The sequence below is a fragment of the Phaseolus vulgaris genome, chromosome 3 (genome assembly GCF_051622355.1).
Source record: "Phaseolus vulgaris cultivar YP4 chromosome 3, ASM5162235v1, whole genome shotgun sequence".
In the NCBI taxonomy this organism is placed as follows: domain Eukaryota; kingdom Viridiplantae; phylum Streptophyta; class Magnoliopsida; order Fabales; family Fabaceae; genus Phaseolus; species Phaseolus vulgaris.
The window spans coordinates 37,516,813-37,537,133 of record NC_143500.1 but is presented as its reverse complement, the minus strand read 5'-3'; the positions used below and the strand labels follow the sequence as shown (position 1 = coordinate 37,537,133).

The 20,321-nt window shown below is 32.5% G+C and overlaps 1 pseudogene; it reads right to left on the bottom strand.

Annotated features, from left to right (window-relative positions):
- Window positions 1-19,339: 19,339 nt before the first annotated feature.
- LOC137812098 (small nucleolar RNA R71) lies at window positions 19,340-19,445 on the bottom strand (annotated as a pseudogene).
- Between the last annotated feature and the right edge of the window lie 876 nt (window positions 19,446-20,321).

Genomic DNA, 20,321 nt, shown 5'->3' with positions numbered 1-20,321 from the left:
TAAAACTTCTATTAAGTCATTTAATCAGGGTTGTTGTTTCCTCGCTTAAACCATTCATGAGAAACATGTTTTCTGGAATATTTTTAAACCTCAAGAAAGGCCTTTTAGAACCCCTATTGAATAACATGGGTTTAAGAATCTCCATTTTCTACAATCTCTAACGATTCTCCTAACTTCTTTCTTTTATCGTAGATACATTGCTTTCCAGCATATGCTCAATGGCCGTTGACAGTAATCCTAACCAGAAATTGCAATTCAACCACATTTATGTCTATTATATTTAAGGAGAAGAAACACTAAATAGAGCATTATCTTCTTCTTATTCCAATATTGCTTATTCCATCATCTTATTGCCACAACTTGGGTCACAAGCCACTGTGTTTATCACTTCTTTATATATCATAAATAATTGCATTATTTGTTAGATGTGGGTTTCAAACATGTGTGTTCTTGGCTAAAAATGGCAAGAACATATTGCAAGGAAAAATTAACTTTATTATTTTTCACTTTCACAATGAATTAATTATTAGATGCATTTTAAAATAAATATCTTAATTTAAAATATTTTAAAATTATGAGAATTAAATACTAAAAATTATAACTAAAACTAAAATTGCACATAAAATATACGTACATCAAAAGTTAAAACAAAATAAGTCAGATTTTTTGAAGTATGAACTCGTAACAAAAAAATAGGAATTATATAAACGAACTACCATCAATCATAAGAAATATGCAAATATTGTTGAAATACTTATTATCCAAGGTTATTTTGCTGAGTTTTTAAAATAAATTTTTGAAACTTTAGAAAACTTATTTGTAGTGTAAAGTTATACTTTCAAAATTTTAGAGAATTTAGTTATAAAATATATTAAAATTATATAGTTTTTAATTATTTATTTATAAATAGATTTAATTATATTTTTTTTATTGAAGTTTGGAAAATCTGAAGTGTTTTATCGAGGTTCTACAATCAATCTTTGGAATTTAAAAAAGGTTAAAAAAAACCTCCGTTATTTTGTTGAGATTTTAGAATAAACCTTTGAAACTCAACAAAGGTTAAAAAGACTTCCGTTAATTTATTGAGGTTGTAGAATAAACTTTTAGAACTTAGTGAAAGTTAAAAAACCTCCATTGTTTTATTGAGGTTTTAAAATAAATAAACCTTTGGAATTTAATGAAGGTTAAAAAAATCTCCATTATTTTATTAAAATTTTAAAATAAATCTTTGAAATTTAATAAATGTTAAAAAAATCTCGGTATAACATGTCTTTTAGAATAACCTTTGGAACTTAACAAAAGTTAAAAAAGATTTCTGTTAATTTGGTAGGTTGTAGAATAAAAAAACTTCTATTATTTTATTAAAATTATTTAACGAAAGTTAAAAATCTCTATTATTTTACTGATGTTTTAAAATAAAATTTTAAAAAAAATTAAAAAATCTCTCAATAGTAGAGATTTTAGAATAATCTTTAAAATTAAACAAAGATTAAATAATTTTCATTAAGTAAATCATTTCTTATATTATATTAATTTCTACTAAATCACTTTCGTAAAACCTTTTTACTATAATTAACTTGAAAAGTGTTAAAAAACACGACTTAGATATATTAATTTTGTTTAGTTACTAAATTAAATCGTATTAACCTATACAGTTAAGTATATTTTTAAATTTCTATTAGTTTTACCTTAAATAAAATTTGAACTAAAAACTATTTATCCCAGTATTAATTATAATATAACTTAAAAAAAACTATATTTTGTCTTGAACTTCAAATTTATATATTAAATAATGTTGGATATCTAGAGATATTGTCAATAGAAATGACCTTGCACTCTATACATATATTGTATTATATATATATATAATTTATATTTTTAGTAAATAAGGAATTTCAAGCAGTAATAATTAGAAAAAAGAAATTTCTTTCAGTGGTATTTTATAGGACACCATTACTATCATTATGAAGCTCCTAACAAAATATTACCCTTTATTCATCAAATATTTAATGGGATTAAATTTGAGATTGTTATTATTCCATTCTTATATCTTTATGTTATCAAATTTTGAGAGCAAATGACTGTTTGTAGAGATAAATAATAAATAAAGAGAATAATAAGTTTTGGTTCAATGTATCTTCAGATACTTTGTCAAGGTGAAAGGTAACAACACCGACCTTCGTTTGACTTGTTACTTACTCACATTACATATTTATAATTTAACTGTCTCCTCGGGTAACGCAGAAGAATCACGTGTTTTATGTGGCAAATACATTTGAACACGTAGGCTGCCAAATGGTAAATGTGTGAATATTTCTTCAAAACAGTTACATCACTTTATTTTCTGAATCAAAATTTCAATTTAGAATAATATAGAAGTATATTGCATTAACTGCGCCAAACATACATACTTATTAATACATCAAACAATTCATTATAGTTGATATAATAGTTGTTGTATATATTATTATATTATATTATATATTACGAGTGTTACTGGTGAAAATTATAACAGGTGATCCCAATCAAAGTTTTATCGTCAATATTCTAAAAGAATAATGTTTCATTATTATTTTTTTTATGAATAATAAAAGTTAAATAAATGGGAGTCATTTCAGGTGGTTCAACTCTTATACATAAAGAACTAACACCTTACCAACCTCTAACTAAGGAATATCTTCAAACTTAAATAAAGAATAATCAAATCAAATTCAAGAAAGCATTAAACTACACAGTATTAATAACTAGACAAAACCACAAAGTAGGTGAGTTAAAACCAAGTGTAGAATTATTTAATCTAACCTATACAATTTGATACTTATATTTAGGACAAAACTTACATATAATATCATATGTACTCCTGGTGATGTACTCCCCTCATATTTAGAATTTTACCTTCCTAATATACAATGTATTTAATAATACAAATTATTAAAGAAAAACGCCAATTTTGTTTGGAGAAGTATACCTTTGATACCGTGTGCAAGTTATATAAATAAACTCACCCAAGTTGTAGTTAAATTGTGATATTTAGCCTACTACATTTTATTATTATAAAGAAATACGTTCTAATTAACCATTTAATTTTTAATTTAGTAATAAATGTTTGATAAAGTAATATATTAGATTTTGATTAATGTCATATACTTCTAAAAATATTAAATAATTTAATACAAATGTTAGACCAATTGTTATTTAGATTTGAGTGTTTTTTGTTGTTGTAAAAAACACATTTTTTTTCTTAAATTAAAAACCATTACTTTTAATTCTAATATTACATTATTAGTTGCTTATTAGATCATTTATGTTTTGTTTGGATTAGGAGGTGGATTTGAGAGAATGAATTTGAGATGATTTGAAGATAAAATATAAAGAAAATGAGGTTGTTTGGAGTAAGGTAAATAGAGTAGAAAGTGTAGGAATAGTTTGTGAGTGATGTGATAGGTGTGATTGAAATTATATTGTTTTAATTGATAGAAATATAAATTTACAAATTTACCATTATATTTAAAAATTATTAAAAAATTAATTTAATTGATTTATTTATAAATTATAATTATTTTTAATTAAAATATTATTTTCATGGAATATAATTTTAGAGCTAACTTTAGAAAAAATACAAAATGATATAAAATTTGATAAAAAATATTTAAATATTTATAATTATAAATATTTGATAAAGAATTATTTTTATATTAAATAACATTATTATTTTTATCTTTATTTTTTATAATTAATATAATTATTATATAAATTTATTTATTTTTTATTAAAAATATATTTATTATTATTATTATTATTTATATTTATAATTTACTATATATATAATATGATTAATTATGTTATTTTATAATAATTATTTTTTATAATTTTAATTATATTTTTATATTTAAATTTTAATCTTATTTTAAATAAAAATAAAAATAATTTAAGTTTAAAATAAAATTAATTAATTAAATTATAACTAATTAACTATATAAATGTACATATATACCACTTTTTGACAATTTTTAATTCATTCTTACAAGACGAAGAAAATTTTCAATGTATAACTATTTTTGTTTTTCCTGTTTTTATTTCATCTCTGCACAATAAACATTTACCTTTTCTCAACCATAAATAAACGAGACCTTAAAGTGATATTCGTTAATAAATTGAGAGGTGCAAAACAAGTTCTATTCATCGGATAAATCTATCTCAATATGTGTTTTTTTTTTAATTGGATTATTATTTGAAATTCATTAGCTAACTAAACTAGGTAAAGATAGGTTGACTCACCAAGTTTCCAAACTTATTTTATTTTATTTTCTTGAATTTACTATCTAACCGTATACAATATATTTATTTTACTTTTATTTATGATTTGACCTATCAATCTGTCAACCTCCATCAATAGTTTTGATTTTTTTTTTTCAATCCGTCATCGCGATCGAATACAATATGCGTTGAACTATCTTACTCATCATAACAAATACAAACCAATTTCATCTTCTATCTTTATGTATTCTCTCTCACATTTCCCCCCTTCTCTTCTCTCCCTTTTGTCTCCTTGTTTTTCTTTCTTACTTTACATCTACATCAATATTAATGTAAAATATAAATATTTTATTTTAAAATATTAAATATGAAAATATCTTGATGATCAAGTATTTAAATTTGGACTAATTAATTTTATCTTAATTAAGGTTAACATCAAATTTTAAATTATATATCTTTATATATATTTTTAAGCAGTAAAGTTCACATATAGTATAAATTAATGTTGTCTATGTAACACCCCATAATTTAAATATAAGTTTCAAAATCAACGCCTTAAAACTCTTCTGACCCTCAGACACCTGTAAGATCATCTGCTCGTGTACGTAGTACAGTCATCGCAGTTCAAACACAGCAAGAAAAGCAAGGGTAAACTAGTGAAAATAGAATTTTATAATATACGCAATTAAATCAAAAGAGAAAACCAAGTTACATGATCAATTTCTCAAATTATACAATCTTCTTCAATTCCCAACATTAAAACAATCACATAGATCTCACATGGATCTACACATCCAAGATATTCAACAAACAACGTCTTCCGGAAGACCCGTATTAAGTAAGTCCTACTAGAGACTAACACCTGATCCAAAGATTACCAGCGAATCCAACAGAAAGGATCAGGGTAAGTTCAATACAACCCAAGTTGTGCATCTCATATGTCACGGTGTGCATGAACTCCCCCATCAGCTTCTCACCACCTGATATTTAGTCTATGTGACTTAGATCATCAGTGAAGCTCGGAGATCTCTGTTACCACATAGGCATCAATACTTAATACACAGCAAACATCAGTCCATACATTATCCCAAATGTATGAATTCAATTCCATACCATTCCGTCATACAATATCATTCAAAAAGTGATCCACAATATTCAAAAGCGTAATTAACATAAAAAAATAACACTTAAATATTAACCCATCAAAATATAATATTTTTACAAATTCAAATAATATATAAACAAACAACCCAATATATAAACAAATAACACCCCTGCAAGAGAAATTCAATATTGGGACCACGTCCCTTCCGCATTCAGATCTTCTATCCTAGGGTGCTATAAAAAAATTAAATTAGCTTCCCTTACCTCAATTGTTTGCTTTCCAAGCAACTTTTAGAATTTTATTCCCCACCGTTTGGATAAGCTTCAAGATTTACGGGCCTAATGCAAATTATCCAAACAGAACAAAAATTCAGTATATAATAGAATAAGTTGAGAGGATTAAACTTCTCAACTGACCTCACCAAGATTGATGACTAAATCCTAAGGAAAAACAGAGAACAAAGGATATTTAGAGTAAAAATGAACTTACTCTGTTTAAAAATCTGATCGGGTAGAAATGTTCCTTAACTCCTCAGCTACATGGTGGTATGATCAGATTCTAAAACAGATGAGGTATGGAGTGAGAAATTAAGAGAGAAGATAGAAGGGAGAGGTGGAGAGAGAAAGAAATGGAAGTTCTGTGCGTGAAGGGGAGAGGGTTCTGTTTCTGCTTTTTAAAAAGAAAAGGTGTTGTTACATTACCAATAAAGAGACTAGGGTATGATGCTCGTATTTCCTCTTCAATTTCCCAAGTGGAGTCTCCAGAGATGAGATCCCACAATACTTTCACCATGGGAATACTTCTTGCACGAATTTGTTTCACTTGTGAATCTAAAATTTTGATTGGCTTCACTTCAAATGACAGATTTTCTTTCACCTGGATGGAATCCGACTCTAGAATGTGGCTAGGATCAGGTACATACTTTCTTAGTTGGGATACATGGATAATATTGTGAAGGTTAGCTAGAGGAGGAGGCAAAGCAATTTCGTAAGCCACAGGGCCTATTCTCCTGAGAATTCGATAAGGTCCTATGAACTTAGAAGTCAATTTCTTGGATTTGAGTGCTCTTCCTACACCAGTGAATGGTGTAACTCTCACAAAGACATGCTCACCCGCAGAGAATTCTAAAGGTCTTCTTCTTTGATCTGCATAAGATTTTTGCCTGCTGAGAGATGTTTTCAATCTTTCCTGAATCATTTTGACTTTCTCATTGGTTTGTTGTATTAATTCTAGTCCAATTAACACACTTTCACCATCCTGAAACCAGCACAGAGGTGTCCTGCACTTCCTTCCATACAATGCCTCGAAAGGAGCCATTCCTATGCTAGCTTGGTAACTGTTATTGTAAGTGAACTCTACCAAAGGTAGAATTTCATCCCAACTGCCCAAATGATCTAACACACAAGTCCTAAGCAAATCCTCTAACGACTGGATAGTTCTCTCTGATTGTCCATCAGTCTGAGGATGGTATGCTGAACTAAGTCTGAGTTTAGTCCCCAAAGCTTCTTGAAGTGTTTGCCAGAATCTGGAGGTGAATCTGGGATCTCTATCTGAAACTATGTTGGAGGGTACACCATGCAATCTGACTATTTCATCTATGTAAATCTGGGCCAACTTTCGCATAGAGATTCTCAAGTCTATAGGTAGGAAGTGTGCCGTCTTTGTCAGCCTGTACACTATGACCCTAACAGAGTCATGCTTCCGTAAGGTATGTGGTAAGTGGGTAACAAAATCCATTGAGATACTATCCCACTTCCACACTGGAATGTCTAACTGAGTTAACATGCCTCCAGGCCGTTGATGTTCAATCTTTGATTTCTGACAAGTCAGGCAAGCAGCTACAAACTTAGCTACATCATTCTTCATGCCATGCCACCAATAAGACTTCTTGAGATCTTGATACATCTTGGTCATTCCTGGATGTAAACTGATATTGCTTCTATGACGTTCATATAACACTGTTTGTTTTAGTACATTATCCTCTGGTATGCTTATTCTACTTTTGAATCTCAAAATACCATCCACTCCTAAAGAGAAGTCTATAGCTTTGTCAGTATTTAATAAGCCCATGAAGTTCTTCAATTTTGAATCTTCCAACTGCTTCTTCTTCACCTTCTCCAGAAATTCATTAGTTATAACAAGTGTATTACAACTAATGCAATTTGAAGACATTGAAACCTCCAAATTCATACTCCTGAAATCTTCAATCAATGCTAGCTCTCTAATCATAAGCGACGACATTTGTATCTTTTTACGACTCAACGCATCTGCAACAACATTTGCCTTCCCAGGATGATATATTAGTTGGAAATCATAGTCTTTTAAAAATTCAATCCATCTCCTCTGCCTCATATTTAACTCCTTCTGATCAAACAAATACTTCAAGCTTTTATGATCACTGAACACATTAAAACTAACTCCGTAAAGAAAATGTCTCCATATTTTTAAAGCAAAGACAATTGCTGCCAATTCTAGATCATGAGTTGGATAATTTCTTTCATGCACCTTTAACTGACGAGAAGCGTAGGCAACAACTTTCTTATTCTGCATCAAAACACAACCCGATCCCTGATAGGAAGCATCACAGAAAACTTCAAAAGACTGATTGGTATCAGGGATTGTCAATACAGGAGCATTAGTCAACCTTCTTTTCAACTCTTCAAAGCTTTTCTCACATTGTTCAGTCCATGCAAAAGGATGATCCTTTCTAGTCAATTGGGTCAAAGGAGCCACTATTTTAGAAAAGCCTTCTATAAATCTCCTGTAATATCCTGCTAACCCGACAAAGCTTCTAATTTCTGTAACTGTTTTAGGACGTTCCCACTGAAGTACAACCTCCACTTTAGAAGGATCTACTGATATTCCCTGTGTAGAGATGACATGTCCTAAAAATTGTATTTCTGACATCCAGAAGTCACATTTTGAAAGTTTAGCATATAACTGTTTTTCTCTCAAAAATGTTCAGGACAGTTCTAAGATGTTCTGCATGTTCTTCCCTTGTACGAGAATAGATCAAGATATCATCTATGAACACTACCACAAACTTATTAAGAAAAGGTCTGAATATCCGATTCATATAATCCATGAAGATAGCTGGAACATTGGTCACACCAAATGGCATGACCAGAAATTCATAGTGACCATACCTTGATCTAAAAACAGTCTTTTGAACATCTTCCGCTTTCACTGAAATTTGGTGATAACCTGAGCGCAGATCTATTTTAGAAAAAACAACTGCCCCATGCAATTGATCCATCAGATCATCAATTCTAGGAAGAGGATATTTATTCTTTATTGTTAACTTGTTTAATTGTCTGTAATCTATGCATAAACGTGACGAACCATCTTTCTTCTTCACTAATATCACTGGAGCTCCCCATGGAGAAACACTAGGTCGAATGAATTGTTTCTCTAATAAGTCTTCTAGTTGTTTCTTCAATTCCGCTAACTCCGCTGGTGCCATTCGGTATGGAGAAATTGAAATAGGGCCTGCTCCGGGAATCAAGTTTATTGCAAACTCTATCTCTCTTTTAGGTGGAAGTCCAGGAATCTCATCAGGAAATACATCCATAAACTCCTGAACTACAAACATCTCTTTTTGTACTTTATCAATAACTATAGAACAAGCCAAGAGCATAAAACATTTTGCACCTTCTTGTATCTCTCTCTCAAACTGATGAGCTGAGATAATATGCATTCCTTCTAATTTAGGGAAAATTAACTTCTTCCGACCACAATCTATAAGGATATGATTAGCAGACAACCAATCCATTCCCAAGATAACCTCCAAATCTTTTAGAGGTATACAAATCATGTTGATCTTGTATCTCTACCCATCTATAATTACTGGACACTCAGCACACATGGAAGAAGTTACTATAATACCTTCTGTTGGTGTAGATACCACCAACTCAAATTCTAATTCTCGGACTGGCAACTTAAGTTTCTTAGCACAATCAAAAGATATAAAAGAATGGGTTGCCCCAGAATCAAACAATACAGATAACTGTGTTCCAAGGATAAAACAAATACCTCTAACAAGGCTATTAGACTGTGAAGCTTCAGCTCCACTAATAGCAAAAACTTTGCCAACAGCTTTGGGTTTTTTATTACTATTTTGTTGTACTTGTTGCACTCCGCCAGAATTTGGAGCTCCCAATTGGACACGACAGTCTTTTGTTGCATGACCATACCTGTGACATCTATCACATGTCACATTTGACACTGGATGAGGGCAAAATCTAACAACATGTGGCCCACCGCATCTAAAACATCTGAAACTAGGTGGTGATTGAGAACTGGGTCTTCCACTGCTATAAGATTGAGGTTTGAAATAAGGTTTCTTTCTATCTTCATATTTAGGCATGCTTTTAGAAGGTCCTCCCACTTGAGGCTTAGCAAGTTTGCTACTATTTTTCAAACTCTCCACTACTTTTGCTTTCTCCACTTGAGCAGGGAAATCTCTAATGGACATAGGAATCACCACTTCTTTAAGTTCTTGCTTCAACCCAAACTCAAATTTTCTACATCTCCAAGCCTCAGTCATGGTCTGGGTGTAGAATCTAGTTAGGTGTTTGAACCTAGTAGCATATTCAGTGACTGAAAGATTTCCTTGTTCCAGCTGCATGAATTCAATTTCTTTTGCATACCTGACACTATCAGGAAAATACTCCTCCAGGAATCTTACTTTGAAGTTCTCCCAAGTGGCATCTTCTCCTTTGTCTTCCATCATTTGCTTCATGCCTATCCACCAAAACTCAGCTTCTTCAATAAGCATATAGATGGCATAAGATAACTTTCTCTCTTCAGGGTATTGAGTAGCTTCAAAGATTCTTTCTATGTCTCTCACCCACTGGTCTGCCCCATCTGGATTTACCTTGCCATTAAATTTGGGTGGATTATGTCTCAGAAAATCCTCCAGACTAAAGGTATGGGGTTGTTGATGAAGCTGAGATGCTTCTGCTGCTAATCTAACTGTTTCTAATTGATGAAGGGCGGCCTGATGCTGTTGTGCCATAGTAGCACTCTGTTGTTGCAAGGTTGTTGCCATCATCTCTATTGCCCGAGCTAAGTTGGGCATATCTACTGGTGGAGGAGGAGTAGGTGGTCTACGTGCCATCTACTAAGCACATAAAGAATTGGATTAGAAATTACTAAAAACTTCCAACTACATCTTTAAGACAAATTAACTTCAAAGAAATAATCATACGAAACAAGTAAAAACCAATCAAAACTTATCCCTAAAATGCACTCTAGCTACTTAGAATTAAGATAGAAAATAACCTTGATCTAGTCATGAGTGTGCACCCTCACCACTCTATCAAGATTCTTTTCATTCTTAATACTTTCATCTTTATTCATAACAATTAACTTGACTCGAACAGAAACAAGATTTCAAGAAAAACAACTTTGTCAAACATCTTATTAGAAACTTTTAACTAAGTCTTGAGGCTAGACGTAAACAAAAATCTACACGCAGGAGAAACAAAATAAACCCATTACCCTCAGGTTATCCTAAGGATGAACCGCTCTGATACCATTAAATGTAACACCCCATAATTTACATATAAGTTTCAAAATCAACGCCTTAAAACTCTTCTGATCCTCAGACGCCTGTAAGATCAGCTGCTCGTGTACGTAGTACAGTCATCGCAGTTCAAACACGGCAAGAAAAGCAAGGGTAAGCTAGTGAAAATAGAATTTTATAATATACGCAATTAAATCAAAAGAGAAAACCAAGTTACATGATCAATTTCTCAAATTATACAATCTTCTTCAAATCCCAACATTAAAACAATCACATGGATCTCACATGGATCTACACATCCAAGATATTCACCAAACAAAGTCTTCTAGAAGACCTGTATTAAGTAAGTCCTACCAGAGACTAACACCTGATCCAAAGATTACCAGGGAATCCAACAAAAAGGATCAGGGTAAGTTCAATACAACCCAAGCCGTGCATCTCATATGTCACGGTGTGCATGAACTCCCCCATCAGCTTCTCACCACCTGATATTTAGTCTATGTGACTTAGATCATCAGTGAAGTTCGGAGATCTCTGTTACCACATAGACATCAATACTTAATACACAGCAAACATCAGTCCATACATTATCCCAAATGTATGAATTCAATTCCATACCATTCCGTCATATAATATCATTCAAAAAGTGATCCACAATATTCAAAAGCGTAATTAACATAAAAAAAATAACACTCAAATATTAACCCATCAAAATATAATATTTTTACAAATTCAAATAATATATAAACAAACAACCCAATATATAAACAAATAACACCCCTGCAAGAGAAATTCAATATTGGGACCACGTTCCTTCCGCATTCAGATCTTCTATCCTAGGGTGCTATAAAAAAATTAAATTAGCTTCCCTTACCTCAATTGCTTGCTTTCCAAGCAACTTTTAGAATTTTATTCCCCACCGTTTGGATAAGCTTCAAGATTTACGGGCCTAATGCAAATTATCCAAACAGAACAAAAATTCAGTATATAATAGAATAAGTTGAGAGGAATAAACTTCTCAACTGACCTCACCAAGATTGATGACTAAATCCTAAGGAAAAACAGAGAACAAAGGATATTTAGAGTAAAAATGAACTTACTTTGTTTAAAAATCTGATCGGGTAGAAATGTTCCTTAACTCCTCAGCTACAGGGTGGTATGATCAGATTCTAAAACAGATGAGGTATGAAGTGAGAAATTAAGAGAGAAGATAGAAGGAAGAGGTGGAGAAAGAAAGAAATGGAGATTCTGTGCGTGAGGGGGAGAGGGTTTTGTTTCTGCTTTTTAAAAAGAAAAGGTGTTGTTACAGTCTATGTATTTAAATTTAATATATTCGAATTTATGTATCTAAACAAAAACACGTGAATCAGTACAAGTTAAAAAGAAAGTTATACAAAGTAACGTTGTTATTGTATCGAACTGAAGTTGAATTTCTAAATGGAAAAGACGATCATAGCAAAAGGATGAAGATGGAAGATGGAAGTTTTTGTATACAGGCCAATAGGCGATCTAAACCCAGAACATTCAAGCTACTCAAGAATAAGTGTGCTCGTAACTTAATTTTTGATCTGTCTATCTGTGAGGTTTTACCTAATATATATGGAGTCAGTCTTAACCTTGTGTCTGCCGTTATGATTATCTCTTTACTGCCTGGTTAATGCTAATTAATCCAAATCCTCGTCCTATGTTATTTCCTTTACATTATTCATTTACATCAGCCTCCTACCTAAATGACCAAGGGTCGACCAAAGGCCCATAACCCAATATGCCCCCCAACCTTATGCGCAGGCAAATAAGGCTACTGCTAGCTTAAAGTTGTACTTGATCACCAAGTTGGGCTACACCCGCGATAATTAGATCGAGGTCCTTCCTTAATCGCCAAGGGTCGGCCCAAGCCCATAACCCAACATGCCCATGATCCTCTGACTATTTTGCCTTCCCAAGCCCACATGTCGTCACTGGAGTGGGATTGACATCTCATTCCTAAACAGGATTGACATCTCATTCTTAAACTGGACCGATGGTTGTTGGCATTTTCTTCATCTGATAGATCGTCATTTCCTTCAACTGCAAAAAAAATATAATTTTTTGGTAGCATACCAAGGATTAAGGATTTTTTGGTACCTTGCCAGGGATTAAAGATTTTTTTGGTACCTTACCAGAGATTAAGGAGTTTTTTGGTACCTTACCAGAGATTAAGGATTTTTTTGGTACCTTACCAGAGATTAAGGATTTTTTTGGTACCTTACCAAGGATTAAGGATTGGTACCTTACCAGGCTCTTCACCTGATTAAGGGTTTTTTTGGTACCTTACCAGACTTTTCACCTGATTAAGGATTTTTTGATACCTTATGAGGCTCTTCATCTGATTAAGGATTTTTATTTGGACCAAGCATCTAGCTTGACACCATGATCAACATGGATTTTATTTGGACCAAACATCTAGCTTGACACCATGATCAACATGTATTTTATTTGGACCAAGCATCTAGCTTGACACCATGATCAACATGGATTTTATTTGGACCAAACATCTAGCTTGGCACCATGATCAACATGGATTTTCTTTGGACCAAGCATCTAGCTTGTGATGGAGATCAAGCCCAAGAGAACATGGAGGCCACTCATCAAGCTCAAGAAGAGGTGGAGGCACAAATGGAGGACGCCCATGGAGGTCAAAGTCCACCTCAAAGGATTACAAGAAGCATGTTCAAAGCCTTGGGAGCTAGAGGACATTTATTTTCTCTTTTTGTAGTGTCTTTAGTTGAAGGTGCTTAGAGGGAAACCTTAGAAACCTCTTTTTGTTATAGCATCTTTTAGGTTTTTAAATAGGAGCTTTAGGGGGGTGTATTAGTAGATAGGTGTAGGAGTAGAATAGGGGGTGCCAAAGTAAAGGAAGGGATCACACCTTCCTTGCTTGGCAATTAGCGCCGGTTCTAGATGGCTTTTGGAGGGAATTTTGAGTTGTTTAGCTTTCATTTTTCAGCACCTTAGGCTATAAATAGAGGTGCCTTCCTTGTAAAATTCAGATTTGAATTTGATCTAAAGAAACTATACTCAAAATTGGAGTGAGCATTTGGAGAGCTTTTGAGCTTCTACTCTAGTCTTATCTTGAAGGACCATGGTTTCCTCAAGTGGCGGCTTCCACACTCATCTAGGAGCATCCATACTTCTAGTGGCGTGATCATCCAACCTATCTTCCATCTTCATGAGCATTCTCTTCTCCTTCCTTTCTTCTCTTTCAATTACTTTTGTTGTCTTGTGTTCTTGAGCATGTTTTGGTTCGGCTATTCCTTTTTCCAGCATCTATTTTCTATTTGTTCTTAAATCTGTTCGGCTCTTTTGTTTTTGTTTCAATTTCTGTTCGGTCTCTTCTTTTCTTTTGCCTATGTTGATTCAATTTGACAATATTTGGTTCAACCAAATGAGTTTGGGATTTGGTACTTGTTATTGGTGAGTTCTTGATCTTAGAACCATGATCCAACTTCTAAGAAAGTGCCTCTACATTTTCCAGCTCAAGGTGATTCCTCAAAGTGTCAAGAATCTTGTTCTATGTGGCTATTGGAATCACATCATGTGGTATCATGAGTCTTAGGTTCATTCTTGTTTAATTGTTGAGTTGTGTGCACTTTATTTCAAGAGCTCTTTTTAATTTCTTGCAATTTTAGTTGCTGTTTTAGAATTTTAATTGAGTATTCTTGCTGTTTTTCTTTTGCTCCAAGTGTTTGTGGAAAGGTTTATGGCACTCATAATTCTTATGAGTATGGTTGCTCTTTTGGAATGGCATTATCCTTCCTAGAGTTTACCTTAAGCTTCCTTTCATTTGTTACAATTTGTGTTGTGTCTTTTAATTTTTGAATCATGTCAAGTTGTGTCTTAGTCATGTTATTCCATGTATGTCATTACTTCTAGTAGTACTTTTATTGTTTTGATTGTTTCTTGCTTTGGTGTCATATAATTTTCTGAATTGATGTTGATCCTTTGTGCATTTTCTTTTTAGAATTGAGTTCATACTTGTATTCTAGACCTATACAAGTTCCACTACATCATTTTCTATTATGTCTTTGCTAGTTCATCATTCTGTTTTTTTATTCCTATTAGGATTCCTCTGTTTCTGAAAAGAGTGCTTACTGTTTTTCCTTATTGCAACTGATTTACGTACTGTAAAATTCTGAAATTCTGGATTTGAGATATTCAAAGTGTTAGAAAAGAATATAAAAAAGAATCATTCAAAAATATGAAGTACACAAAAAATGATAAATAAAATAAAAAAAAGTGTACATTCCTGCCGAAAAAAAATACGGTAATCTGGCAGTGATTTTAAAAAATTTATTTCTCTCAATTGGCTTACTGTTTTTAATTGATTCCAGTGCCATTATTGAGTTAACATCTTGAAGTTTCTGTGGTATAAATTTCATAATCCAGTTCGCTCTACAACGTTCCAGTTAAATCAGTGAATATGAAACACAGTTTGCATAAATTTTTTTTTTTCCAGTAGCTAAATTTTTTTGTTTTCTTCATCTACTCTAGTGCTTTTCCTTAGGTATTATTTTGTGTGCCTACTTTTCTCATTGAGTTCTTTATTTTCTTGATTGTCTTTCATTCTTACTCTTTGAGTTTGTCTTACATATAGTATTCCTTTTGCAATTACCTTTCCTTGCTTATACCTTTTCTTGTTTGTCTTTATTGTTTCTTTGGTTTTGTGGTGGTTTGCTCTTAAGATTGGTGTGCTTGCTTTGACATATTTCATTTGAGGATTCCAAGGCCTCAAGATCAGATTGGAGCAAGAACATTATTTCTTTGAGAGTGATATCTTTTTCAGCCTTAAATTCACTTCGGCAGTTTCAATTGCAAAGCTCACTGTTTTTGCTAATTTTTAACTTGTTTGCTGTTTTGTGTGTTTGCTTTTTTTTTTTTTTAATTACAAATGGCTGGATCTTCAAGTGATGCATCCTACAAGCAGAATTCTCCTTCCAAAGCTTCAATTCTTGGTGAATTACATGAAGCTCAAAGAACAATTAGAAGGTTGGAGGAGAAATTGCAAAAGATGGAGGTCCAACAAACTAGACCATCTCCTTCTATCCATGATGGACATCATTCTCATAGACCATCTTCAAGAGCTTCTTCAAATGATGTTGGCCGTGAAGATGAGCATAGGAGAAGGAGACCTCCACCCCAAGTCCATGGACAAAGACATCATCACCAAGGGGAAAGAATTCACTACGGCAATGGCTTCTACCATGATGCAAAGTCCAAGCTTCCTTCGGTCAAACTACCTTGTTTTAATGGTTCTAGTGATCCAAATGTGTATTTAGATTGGGAGGCTAAGTGTGAACAAATATTTGAGATCCATGAGATCCAAGATGAGCATAAGCTCAAGCTAGCCACCCTAGAGTTTAGTGATTATGCCATGAAATGGTGGCATGGGATTGTAAAGGACATTATCTATCACAAGGGTCCTCCCGTGGACTCTTGGAACTCTTTAAAGGATCATATGCGCGCTAGGTTTGTGCCCCCACATTTTAGGAAAGACCTCATGTTGAGACTCCAACGATTTCAACAAGGCACGCTAAATGTGGATGAATATTATAAGGAGCTTGAGACGCTTGTGCTTAAAATTGAATTAGAAGAAAGTGAAGAAGCCATGGTTGCTAGGTTTGTGAGTGGTCTTAGGAAGGATATCCAAGACATTGTTGAGTTACAAGAGTATTCATCATTGGGCTCTTTAGTTCATCTTGCAATGAAGGTGGAAGCCCAACTTGCTAAGAAAAACTCTTTTAAAAATGCTTCCAATAATGGATACTACTCCAAGTCTTGGAGAAACAAAACTTCTTTTTCTAAACATCCTTCCAAAGATTCTTCTTTCAAACCCAAGGAATCTAAGCCATCAACATCTAGACCTAAGTCTCCCACTAGAACATCTAACACTAAATGCTTTAAATGTATGGGTTATGGTCATATTGCTGCAAATTGTCCTTCCAAACGAAGTATGTACATGTATGAGGGCATTGTAGTTAGTGAGCATGATTCGGATTCTTCAAAGCATTCATTGCATTCTCATGCATCTAGTGAGGAAGAGAGCGAATGTCCACTTGAAGGGGACTTGTTAGTTGTGAGAAGACTTCTTGGACAAGTTTCACAACCTTTTGATGAAAGTCAAAGGGAAAATATTTTCCATACAAGATGTCTTATTCAAAACAACATTTGTTCCTTGATAGTGGATGGGGGTAGTTGTTGATAAGTGTCTAATTTCAGTAATATTTCATATTAAAATATAGGCACTTATGAGGATTTATTGCTAATTTACATATAAAATAATCCCTAATTTATGAATTTATACCTTTTTACATTTTTTATGATCTTTATTTGAATAAGAGTATTTTATTCCCAAATTTGGTGTTAATTGCAGATTTCTAAGGAAGATTGGAGATTTGGATTAAAGATGAATGATTTGAGCTAAAAAGATAAAGATAAAAGGTCCCAGAATGGAAAAGATGCAAAGAAAGATTGGGCCTTTTTTATGTTTTATCATTTAGCCCATTAGCGCGACATAGGAAACAACCTAACCCTAGAAAACTAGGATAAATAGAGGGCTAGAGGCTCAACCTTAGTGTGGCAGATTGAGAGGAAAACACCATAGAGTGAATTGTAACCCAATTGGGAGAATGGAAGGTGATAGAAGTATGCGTGGCTAATTCTACCCTTTGGGATTGGGAGTAATCTGCTCAAACTCTTATGTATTGAGGTGATATTTTATATATTAATATTCAGTTCTTGATTGATTATTGGTATTGTTGTTTTACTTTTAATTTTCCGTGACAAATTGAGAATCTTAAATCTGACCGGGAGGTATTTTTAGGGTTCGGACCTAAACAACAATACTTAACATATTTGAGTGCTAGGAATAGACTTGAAATGTTAATTGCTATTAAACGTCCGAGCTTCGTTCTAAGTTGTTCTTATAATTATGCGAGGGATCGATAGTTAGGGAACATTCTTAAGGATTTTATATGCGAGGAATCGATATAAATGATTTTTATACGGGCATCAATTTCAATTAAAAAACTTAATATTGACATGTTAATCAAAATACATGAGAGTGAGAGAGATGAAACCTAATCCCTATTTTTCCAATTGAAACAATTAATTCTTTGTCTGTTTTCTTATTGATCATCGCCAACACAACCACTCTCAATACACTTTTAATTGTTTTGTTCTATATTTAGCGATTATTGTACTTGATAATTCACTGTTCCTTGTGGGATCGATATCCGTCCTTAGGGACAATTATTACTTCTGACAAACGCGGTGCACTTGCCGTAAAAAGTTATCAAGTTTTTGGCGCCGTTGCCGGGGAACAGATTTGATTTGTTGAGTATAATTTCCTAAATATTGTAAATATTTTATTTTTATTTTTATTTTTTTGTTTGTTTTGATTTTGTTTATTTTATTAAAATTAGATTTGATTTTATTTTATTATAGATTTGCTGTTTTAAAAAAAAGAAAGTTGTTGATTTTATATTATTTTCTTTTCTTTTCTTTACGTTATTTAATATAGTTTATTTTTATTTTATTTTGTTTTGATTTTGATTTTGTTTTATTATATTTTATTTTAGTTTTTTTTAGGATTAGTTTACGTAGTTTTATTTAGATTTACGTAACTGTTATTTATTTGTTTTAATTATTATTTTTACTAGTCTTAAGTTTTATTTTTACGTAAGTTAGTTAGAAATTTTGTTAGTTGTTTACAATTATATTTTTTAGTTTTATTCTGGTTTAGCTTTATTTTATTTATTATTTTATTCCTAGTATTTATTTTTTATTTTTATGTACGTTATTTTTTGTTTTTATGTTTTCTTTTATTCTGTTTTTAGTTTTGGTTTTATCTGTATATATTGTTTTTAATATTTTTGTTATTTTTCTCTTAACGTCATTTTAGTGTTTTATTTTTATTTTTATTTTATTTTGCAGATTTGTTTTTATTTTATTTTATTTTATTTTTTTTAAAAAAAATACTCTGTTTTTTTTTCTCACTAATATGTTTTAGGAAGAAAGCAACATGGCAGAAGAGCAAGCACCACCTCCTAAGAGGACACTTGGAGATTATGTCATGTACCAAGGACCAAGGCATTATTCTAGTATCGCAATACCTGCTACCGCTAAGGCCTTGAAAATAAATCCTAATTTTCTCACTATCATCATTACTCATCAATTCAAAGCAATGGATCATGAGGATCCATGTTCACATTTGTCTACATTTTATGAATTGGTGGGAACAATGGGCTTTCAATCAAGTGATCTTGAAAATGCTTATATGCGTTTGTTTTCTTTGTCATTGGCAGGAAAGGCTAAGGATTGGCTCAGATCACTTCCAAATCAGAGTCTCACTAGTTGGAAGGAGGTAGAGGAAAAATTCCTGCAAAGATTTTTTCCAATTTCTCGCTACATCAAAGCAAAGTCTGAAATTTCTGTGTTCAGACAAGGAGTAGATGAATCATTCTGTGAGACATGGGAAAGATTTAAAATGTTACTTAGAAAATGCCCAAATCATGGGTTTGAAGATATTGCTCAACTGAGCATATTTCTCTTCGGTCTCAGATCTGACACAAAGATGCTCCTAGATGCTGCAGCTGGAGGCACAACGATGACTCTTGATGTAGAACAAGCGACAAGGATTATTGCTGCATTGGCGTCAACTGATTATCAATCCCAACATGATAAACAAAATACTCAGAAGGAAGGTTCGTTAGAAGATGCACTCTTGGCTCAAAATAAAATTCTGACACAACAGATTGAGCAACTAACCGCACAAATGGCTAAATTGTCCCAACAGTTATATGTTGTGCATTCATCTCAAAGCCAGAGTCACTCAATCATGTGTGATTTTTGTGGAGGTGATCATCCTAATGGACACTGTTCTTATCTGAACAATTCACCTGAAGTTGAGGATCCATTCATGCTTGAAAGAATGAGTAAAGTTGAAGAAGCCCTAACAAAGCTTGTCATAATGGAAGAAAATAGCATGGCAACAATCAGGAATATAGAGATCCAAATGGGAAAAGTGGCTAAACAATTTGAAGAAATACAAAGTGGTCAGTTTTTAGTTGACAACCAAACCAACCCAAAAGAGCATTGCAATAAGGTAATAGCTGAAAAAGAAGATGAGACTGAGGAGTTAGAGAGAGAAATGAAAAGAAGTGAGGAAGAAAAAATTAAAAATAAGGAGAGAAGTGTTCTTGAAAAAGATTTATCATATCCTCATCCTCCTTCAAAAACAGAGAAGGACAGAAAATTCTTTGACAAATTGCTCCCTAGGAATTATTTTGCAGGAAATCTGAAGCAAGATTCAACATTTGAGAGATTTCTGAAGAATAGGAGCTATATTGAAGAGAGAAATAGAGAGTTGGAGGCTAGATGCAGTATCATGACTCA